Source organism: Taurulus bubalis (assembly GCF_910589615.1).
Source record: "Taurulus bubalis genome assembly, chromosome: 4".
In the NCBI taxonomy this organism is placed as follows: Eukaryota; Metazoa; Chordata; class Actinopteri; order Perciformes; family Cottidae; genus Taurulus; species Taurulus bubalis.
The window spans coordinates 23,392,122-23,402,767 of record NC_136592.1 but is presented as its reverse complement, the minus strand read 5'-3'; positions in this window follow the sequence as shown (position 1 = coordinate 23,402,767).

Below are 10,646 nucleotides of genomic sequence, written 5' to 3'. Positions count from 1 at the left end.
AAACTCTGGCGAGCCAGTAGTCTGAGATAAGATGAAATCAGTGGGTGACCAGGTTCACAGAGGGACCAGATACGCCACCACATACTCCACATTTACAGATGCATTTACACAAGCAAACACAGACACGCACATGCTGGCAAGCTCCTCGAACCATGCCCGCCTTGTAATTTACAACGTCAGCACGGCCCGGCCCCTTTTCAAATAGAGCACATGGTCCAGGCTCAGAAAACCAAACAGACAGGCTGACCTCCCCGGTGCACAGTGCACGAGGTCAGACTTGTTTTCTCTTCACCTCTGACTAGATCCATTTACACAGACTCCTCAAACACTCCACGTCTTTGGTTAGGGTTACATACTTACATCCCTGTAATAATTCAGACATGTACTGCAAAGAGATATCTTTCCCTACCCTCTCTCACTCCCCCGTGTTCTGTTTCACTGAGCTCTGCTTTGTTTCAAACGTGGATCAACTTCAAAGCAGTGAAACAGACAGATTGATAGCTGAAGACAAATGCTATTTCATAAGAGATTGAGTTTCAGATCCGATCGCTTAGACGCATTTTGTTACAGTTAGAAGATGCAATGGCACCAAATAAGTGCATTTCAACCAGAGAGACCTTTCTGCTTTATTAAAAGGGCCAACCGACTAACTGTAAGAGGCACAAAGCAGAGGTAGGAGATACAACTAATAATGTTGCTACACACAAGCTGACATTGTGTTTGTTTAGTCTACGATCACAGAGTATGTCTCTTTCATAAGTGAGGGCATGTTTCAGTGTGTCACTCTGGTGTTGTGTAATCGTCTTTTTACATAAGAAGCACCAATTAACCAGGTCAGATTTTGTGTGTGCCCACTGTACTCATTCCCATTGTTATTGTGATAACATGACAAACACACGGCACGCTCAATATCCCGCTGCAACCGCAGACAATCCGAGAACAGCTGTTTAGATGCCTCCGTGCCCCCTTTCCTCTCCGCCAAGCTGACATCATTCCGAGCATCCCCTCCTTCCTGTCTCTCTTTTAGATGGGCTCTGTTATGACAAGTTTAATTGAGGGTTGTCAGGCCATAACATTTCTGTAAATATTAGACTTGCCAAGAGCGCCAATAAGAGGAAATGGCCTTACTGTATGTTCTTCTCTCAGGAGCACAATGTGTGTCTTTGTAAGTGGATCGCCAAGAGGCATTTTGATACCCCACTTTTGTCTCAGTGAGCTTGCATAAAATCTAATCAAATTCTCATTACAGAACTGAATCTACAGAACACAGACATGCATCTGTAATGCACTATTAAACATGAATTCACACTTGATTATAGTATTCACCTGGAATAAAGTAGAGCAGATAATACAATAGTTTGTTGGCGGAACACTGTGACACTACTTGAGTGCCAACAATATTTGTCAGAACAACAACAACAACACATGGATCAATGAGTCTCATCTTCATTTCAGATGTTTCATTTTCTTTCGTCAAGACTGAATGATGATTAAATGACGTTTTATTTTTATTTTTACAGTGTAGTCATAGAAAAATAGCAAAGCTGACATCATCTCCTATGTCTGTGTACACAAAAGCCTCCACATTGATCAAAGCGATGACAACATTGGCTATGAATGGTCATGTGTTATCGTAATCCTTTTCACTGTGTTTAAAGAGCACCTGGTGCAAAGCACACTAGAGGTTATTTCAGGGATAGGAGATGGTGGGGTATGGGGCTGTAGGGAGGAGAACCACCCTTTGAGTCATTAGTGAGGGATCTGCATGATTTACATGGGCATACATGTGTGTGTTTGTGTGAGGCCTCCATTGTGTTTTTGGAGAGTGTGTTCCAGTAAGTGACACGGAGTCTTACTCACCTTGGGGGAGGAGGGTGAGTCAGTGTGCATCATCAGTCACGGCTAGCCAGGCAGGAGCGCTCAGGAGCACACAGCGGCGATACCGTGGCATTTATGTTGCAAAATGAAGCGGCACGTTTGAGGACAAAATCAAGTGTGCCGTTTCTGTGGTGTGGTGCAAATAAAGTTATTTTGTAAGTCTCCTGCCAAATGCGAGAAGCAGGCTTGGGTAAGATTAGGATACATTTCTAAACTGATTGATTATTCATTGATAATTTAAGTCAGTTTTCAAGCAGGAATGACACACATGCTATGCTTCCAGTTTCTCGAATGTGAGGAGTGTTTTTAAGTTTTGGACTGTTAGTCAGACAAAACAAGTGAGTAGGTCACCTTGGATGTGGGAAATAGACTATTTTTTTGCCACATGATATTCGAGAAATTAGCCCGCATATTTGATAGTTAAAATAACAGTTTGTTGCCGCCGTAAAAGTGTCTGCAGACACCTAGTGTAATATAAACAGATCTACATGCAAGTCTGCTATCAACTGTTTTGGAGGAAACTTAACTTTAAAATGAAATGATTCGCTTCCCCTTCAGAGCGGAAACACTTTTCCCCAAAGGCTGACAAAGCCATAGATCTGGAATCTCTGAATACATTTGAAAGCATGATAAACACTGAGCTTTGCCGAGCTCAGTTCAGTTACTGAGCGTCTTTGTGATCAAATAGCATCTTTTCTCCCAGGCTGAGGAATACAAGCTTCTCTCAGGCTGATGAGTAAATACTTTCTACGTTTCCACATTTCCATCAAAAATGATTTTCTCTCATGTATGTTAATTTGTATTCATCCACCTACAGTAGGCTGTCAAGTGTAGAGGCCGATTAGAAGTTTGAAATAATATATCTCTGTCAATATTTCAAGCACTATGTCTTCCGTTTCAAGAATGTAGGCATGCTTACTAATAACTCAACTACTAATGTCCTACAAACATCTAGTTTATAATGAAGCAGGAAGCAGTCATCACAACGGGTGCAAATGCAACTCAATAAACATGCGTACGTAGGTATAACAAACACTAAGTGGCATGACTAGCAATGATGAATAATTAAATGAGCTGGAAAGAAGCTAAACTGAATTTCTCTGCAGTTCATCATCAGGTTTGTTTTCACCCACTGCAGTTCTCTCATTTTAATGTAAAACATCTAAACCCGTTTCCCTTCAAATGCCTGTTTTCACACCCAAACAAACTACTCAGTTATTTACACAACATCAATATAATAATATAATATCATGCGTTTATGATACTGAAGTAAGTATTTCAGCATCCACAGTAAATACTATTATCATAATAATATCTGTCAAAATCCCACCACACTTAAACTTCAGCAACTCCCATAGTTTTATCAAAACATCACAAGAGGTGTTGTTACTGATAAAACAAGACAGATAAAATACAGAATCATATCCAAATATTACAGACATCCTTTAAAGCACTTGTACAGTTGAATTCACACAGAACCAGAATCCATAATATAATACTGTGTTGGTATTTCCCACTATTTGAGAATATAATCCAATATCTTGAATTAGGCACATCAGATAGACAGCTAAAGCCATTTCACTGTTTATAAAAACATAATGCTTATTGACTGATTGAAGTTATAATGGTCTACATTACAATTGAAAAATAATCAGGTGAATGAATTTCCTTGCTCTCGCCCTCCCTTGCTTGTCAGCAGTAGAAGCCAACACGAAGCGTTTAAGAGCCCTCCTTAACGAGAGGCTGCCGGAGATATAAGTCAGCACTCCTGGCCCAACAACCGATGAAATATGAAAATTGACAACGCTGTCAGGGCGGTCATGCCCCATGTTTACGAGTTACTGTCTTAACTGGCCGCCTCTGTGATCCATAAGTCATAAGCAGAGTGCTCATCATAGAGCAGGGATTTATGGGGCCTGAGTCTGCATATGACCCCCTCCCAGCTGCTTCCCAGCCGTAGAGGAGGAATCATTATCTAGACCCGGCCACTATAAGCTACATAGACATACGCAAAGCAAATTGGCTCTGGGAGAGAGGGCAAGCTCAAATTGCGGCACCGGCATCTTGTACAGGCACTTCCTGTGGCACCGCTCAGTTGCCACAGTGCTGGAGGCAGCTGCCGCGGTGCTGGAGGCAGCTGCCGCGGTGCTGGAGGCAGCTGCCGCGGTGCTGGAGGCAGCTGCCGCAGTTGCCACAGTGCTGGAGGCAGCTGCCGCAGTTGCCACAGTGCTGGAGGCACCTGCCGCAGTTGCCACAGTGCTGGAGGCAGCTGCCGCGGTGCTGGAGGCACCTGCCGCAGTTGCCACAGTGCTGGAGGCACCTGCCGCGGTGCCGGAGGGAGATGCCACTGTTCCGGAAGCTGCCACTACTTTAGAGGCAGCATTTCTGATGGCACGTCTCAGGTGGCGGGGCACTTACGAGTTGCCACTAGTTTTTGAGGCATCTGCCTGTGTTAGAGAGAGCGGTGCTCACGCCACACAACCAATTCCTCACGGCAAAAAAAAAGTCTGATTTTGGACCGAGGCGCGTTCCTTCCAGAGCGCGTTCCTTCCAGCACGAGTTCGTTCCAGACGCGCGTTCCAGGCGCGCGTTCTACCGAGCTTTTGATCTCCTTCTATTACCTATTTTTTTGTTATTTTATTTATGTGTTAATCTATTGTTTTGCTTTAAAAGGTTGCTGTTTAAGCACTTTATTTGTTGCACTTCTTTGTTTGATAATGAAAAATATTTTTGTCATTTTGCCGCGGTCACACGCAAAATCAAGAGGATCCTATTAATTGTCTATTAATCATTTTCCAAACAAAGCAATTTGGGAAGCTCCCATACTAAGTCCCTCGCAGACTGACACTCTTCATAACAACGTGCTCCTCTTTTATTAATTTCTCAACTCGTCCTTTTATTTATTCAGTTCATCCGTCTATTCTGCCTTTTGTCAGGTGGAAATTCAGATGTAAGAACGGAGCAATCTAAACTAGATCAAACCCACATCGTTAACTTAAACAAACGTCTAACCACAAGGTTTTCCAGAAGACTGTGATCATGCTTAGTCAACATGTTTCAACTGGAATTGAAGGTTGATGTAAAAACAGAGTTTGGCACGTAATAGATTGATGAGATTACAGTAAACCTTTGAAAGAAGAGGATTAATTGTAGTGATCTGTGGGAGGATTTCTGAAACTAACGCAGAGAACATGGGAATAATAGGATATAAGAGGAATTCTTGAAGCGTTGCATCTTCTGTCATGATGATTTGTGATGAAATTTGGAGGAAATAATGTCCCAAATGGAGCCAAACTGTTTCCTGAACTAACAGATAACAGATCTGTCTGACGCTAAGGCTGCTGTCAGAGTGGAAATTGTTTTCCTTCAAGACTCAACTTTTCTTCTTTAGTATTCCTCAAAAACTGGCTCAGCATCATCAGTTAGGTCACTAACTCATTTAAATGGGTTACAAACTGATTCTGGAGGTATTTGTGTCAGACAACTTTATTTTTAACGTTCTTTTCATAAACAGGCTTGTCACCATTTTTTTTTTGCACAGAACAAAGGATTATAAATGCAGGTTTGCAAGATAGATAGGACAAGAAATAGAACAAAACCCATACAAAAAAGGGATGGCAGGCTTTTGTTGGCAGGTTTTTAGTTCGCATAGTGATGTTAGAGAGAGCGGTGCTCACGCCACACAACCAATTTCTCACGGCAAAAAAAATGTCTGATTTTGGACCGAGGCGCGTTCCTTCCAGCGCGCGTTCCTTCCAGCACGAGTTCGTTCCAGACGCGCGTTCGTTCCAGACGCTTTCGTTCCAGACGCGCGTTCCAGGCGTGCGTTCTACCCAGCTTTTGATCTCCTTCTAATACCTAATTTTTTGTTCTTTTATTTATGTGTTAATCTATTGTTTTGCTTTAAAAGGCTACTGTTTAAGCACTTTATTTGTTGCACTTTTTTGTTTGATAATGAAAAATATTTTTGTCATTTTGTGTCATTTTTTGCTGAACATAAATCATGAAGTGCTCTTAAGAATACAAGTATTAACAATATAGGTTAGGTTTCAGTTAAGAATTAGTTGAATACCATTGTAATCAAAATGTCAATCAACCTACCTTGGTCAAATCTTAAACACAGGTCTATTAATTAGGCTATATTGTGGTACATTGACAGTCATTGAGGCACAGCAACAGTTTTCTGGTTGAACGTTTAGCTCAAGTCTAGAAGGCCGCTGTGGCAGGTATTTGTGGCCACAGCTATCATCGCTGCAGAATAGATTCAGAAGAGGTTTTGGCAACTGCCTGCCACTATTTGTGGCTTCTGGTGAGATGCACATATACACAGCTTAAGGATGTCAGTCGTTTTGCATTCATTTGCAAGGTTCTTTATCATTATTTTTAACAAGGCATCCAATACACGTACATTGTCCCTCTTGAACAAATAAAAAGAAAATAAATACAGTTTGTAACAAAGGGAAAATTAAGAGCACAGAACAGCCCTTTCCCTCCCAGACAGAGAAAAGAGGGTGGCGCCAAAGAGGCAATCTAGGAATGGTCAAATATAATTTGACCATTTATATTTAAGACTGGGTGGAGACTGGGCGTCCAACGCCTACCTTCACCGGTTTGAAGGGAAACCTACGCTACAGAAGATATACACATCAATGTTCAACGACAAATCTGGTAATTTAAATATTGATTATGTAAATACTGATTGTCATAAAACGTAGCTCATGGACATATCATATAATTCAAGCTCTCTATACACTTTCATAGACTGTATCAGATGATTCATAACAAGGCAATGTTATATTATGTACGGGAAATTTCTTTCACCCGGGCAACTCAAGGTTGTGATTCCATCCACACCTACTGTCCGCTGTACTGTTGAGAGTGTTGGAGGAAGACACTGAGGCCCATTAGAAGCCCATTGGTAGTAATGCTTAAGAAGATTAAAAAGCAAGGCCAATTAAAAAAATAACTTATAGAAATATAATAAATAAAAGTAAATATTTACTGTTGTTACAGTAAATATTTTAAAAAAATGTTGTTGTAAACAAATGTCATTATCAGTACATACAGTCATAAAAGACAATGACAAATAAGCATATTCAAATGTGGAACATGAACTAATAATGTTTGATTTCATATAATTTACAGGGTGGCAGTGCACATATCATTAATATTACTACTCCTAATTGTTATTAGTTCTGTTACAGTAGGATATTATGGATTGTATTAATCATAATAATAAAAACAAGCTTGAAAGTCTTTGTCTGTTGAGTTTAAACCAATCAATAAAAACCTACCTAAAACGTTTATTTCTTCTGATCCAGAGAGATTAAATTAAAAAGAGAGATTAAATTAATAAATGCATTATTTAAAGACCGATAAAGACTTTGTACATAACTTGTAAATGCATACCAGTTTTATTTCTCAATTACAGCGCAGTCAATTAATTTTTTTGGTCTGATTTAGTAAGGAGTTAAAAAATGAATGGCTTGATTAAAATTGACAAAAGAATATCAATTATTATGAAGGCTATATGACATTATTCACATTACAATACTTAAGTCTAACCAAAAAATGAATAGTCCTACATAATAAATATTAGATTTGGTTGGAGAAATATGAGTTAAATTAGTTTTTGTGGCAGTTGTTGTGGCAGCTTGCCACAAAAAACTGCCACAAAAACTGCCACAACAACTAGTGGCACCTCTAGTTGCCACTAGTTGTTGTGGCAGCTGCCACAAAAACTGCCACAACAACTAGTGGCACCTCTAGTTGCCACTAGTTGTTGTGGCAGCTGCCACAAAAACGTGGCAGCTGCCACAAAAACGTGGCAGCTGCCACAACAACTAGTGGCAACTAGAGGTGCCACAGGAAGTGCCTATACGAGGTGCCGGTGCCACGATTTGAGCTTGCTCCTACTGGGCTCTGGGGTCTTTTCCTCGGGTACACACAGCCTCGTGCTCATGAGCGGCTGGAAGGAGAGCCACACTTCCAATGATGATAAAATAATATGTAAGTGCATTGTCACTAGGGGTAGTCAGCAATCATAAAAACATGTTTATTGAAAAATAAATGTGTCATATACTCCACACTCTACTTGCCCAGTGTCTACATGTACTGTTGGTCGTGCCTTTAGGGGGTGCAAGTCTATAATTCAAATATGTTTAACCTGCATGAATAATATCACTTTGCACAGCAACTAGAGTCTTGCGATGCCACATATCAAAAGAAAATCCAACGTCAGGCTACAAGTAATGCGTTTATGTCTGGCAAGCCAGTGCATGGACCAATCTGCATCCTGTGAAGAGCCACTGGCAGCTACAGATGTGGTTTAAATGAAATGAAGATGCAGCAATAGCATCGGTTATCTGACAAGTGTAGAGGAAAGAAGAACAAGGAACAACACTGAAGGCTTGTCTCAATGGACAAGAGTTTGATTGACAGATGTTTCATCCAATCACCTGTCAAATATATTTATTAAGAACCTACCCTTTTCCAAACGATTTCCAGTGGCGGCTTCTCAGATGGTTCTGTGTAAACAACGTTGCTGGTTAGGTTATAGATAATATAATATATGTTAAATATTTTAAGATTTGACAAAACCTGTAGTTACTAGTAGTTACAAGTGCAGTTGAATACAACAGCTCCAAGAATTCCGGAATAGTTTTTTGGAAATAGTACAGTGGAGCAACTGATGTATCAATTGTCAGTGCAGCCAAACACACTCAAATTATTTTACTGAAGTAGTGAGTAATAATTACTTTGCTGACAAACACATTACATGATCACTTCAAAATAAAAGCCTCCCTGTGTTTCGTAAGTAAAGCAGCAGCAGCATAAAAAGTACAGATAGCAGTTCTTTATAATAGCTCTGATACGGCTGTAGAGAGGGAACGATAAACAGGTGAGATGTACGAAGAACAAACTGGATTACATGCTGTATCATTTTCTGTGAATCTCTTTCACATGTAAAGGCACTTTAAATCCAGCAGGGGAATGGCAGACCTCTCCATTGACAATGAAAACTACTACATACAGTAGAGAGGTGTTTACTGACTGTAAACACATTATATTGCTATTACTGAAAAAATGTAGACCGTAACTACCATTAAAAACTAGGTTTTATTATAACTGCTTAATTTTTCATCATGTCGATGATCAATCAATCATATCATGACGGGTTAACAGATACGGTTTGGTGACAACTATGAATGTAAATATACTTTCACACGTGCAGTTACATGTTCAACTTCTGTTCAACTTGTGTTAGTCTGTCTAACAAAGTCCATAACAATAATGAATCGGGCTCGCCTCTGTTTTTATTCCCCTTGTGTTTTCCAGTCTGGCCCAGCAAGCTTTGTTTGCATTTTTTTAATTGAGAATGTGTGGCATTGACAGAGAGCTGGTCAAGGGAAGTGCTGAAGGCAAAGCGCCAGCGGGGACAACAGCTATTACAACAGGGAGGCTGAGGATGAGCACTGTATACAGCTGGTCATGTTGCCTCTGGGCTGATTCCTGGGGCAGCATGACCTGGATCTGAAACAGAGTTATAACCAAAGCTTGGACTCCTCACCCACAACAAGACAGGAACGACTTGCTGTGTTGTTTACTGGAGAGGAGTCTAATGCACAAATTGAAATGTAAACTCAAAGTACATGGCAGCAACCAATGTAGCCAGAGCTCAACTCTTAGTCCAAAGCTACAAACTGGACACAGACCGAGATGGAGCATGCTGGGAAATTAATGGGACTTTGAACAGTAAAGTGCCTCCAGCTCAGCTAGAGCCTTGTCCCTCTGCCACTGAGACTGACACCCATGCAAATAATAACAGAAATGACAGACCAGGCCATCCCACCACCCACCCAGGCAGCCTGTCTGCCAGCCAGTCAGCCTGCCAGCCCGACAGACAACAAGCTACCCCACCCGAGGTTCCACCCCTGTGCCTGCACAGACAGACTGGGACAAATTGGGACAATCCCCCCCCCCCCTCCATTACCACCCACTCTTCCTCTCCATTGCGCGCCACAGCAGCCTCTGCTCAGGGGGCTAATTCCACGTTCAGATCACCATTTGTACTTATTATGCTGACATAATTAATCCCCTGTTGTGATCAGCGGGGGCATGAGGGCCTCTCCGCTCCATTGGCCTATACCCCGGCCATGACACAACCGCTCCCCCCTCCGCTTCTCATACAAATCTGCTGCTCACTCGCTCCCATGTCCATCTTGTCTGGTTGGAGAGGTCTTCTGTCTATCTCTCTATAATCTCCAGTGTATCTGTCTATGTTATTGTTTGTCCTGTTATGGCCATTCTTGTAGTGGATTGACAGGCTGACAAGTCTGCCAAATAGTCACACCGGTTCGTGTTTGCACACTCACTGAGAAAACTGGGGCAAAGTGCTTGCATCACTGAGCTGGTCTCCTGTGGGTCACTGCATCATGTGCTGTGTAAACAGTATATGGGTTTGATTTCTACTGCCTGCTCCTACGGTGAAGCGCGGCCTCCAAGTGGCAAAAAGGTTTGATGCTGAAATCGACATTAAGGACAGAAGGGCAGGGGAGGGGGAGGGAAGAAGAGAAGAGGACAATGAAGGAGGTGGGGAGGGGTTCTCATCAAAAAAACACCAGCTGGATTAATAAATCCAAGCAGTGACTGTGTCCACATCTTATAGTGTAAAACAGATTAAAACAGAACCGTCTCAAGTCGAGAAACATATGTCAGCAAGGCTGAGCAAACACTGTCAGAATAATAACTGAGGAGATGAGTGCTGC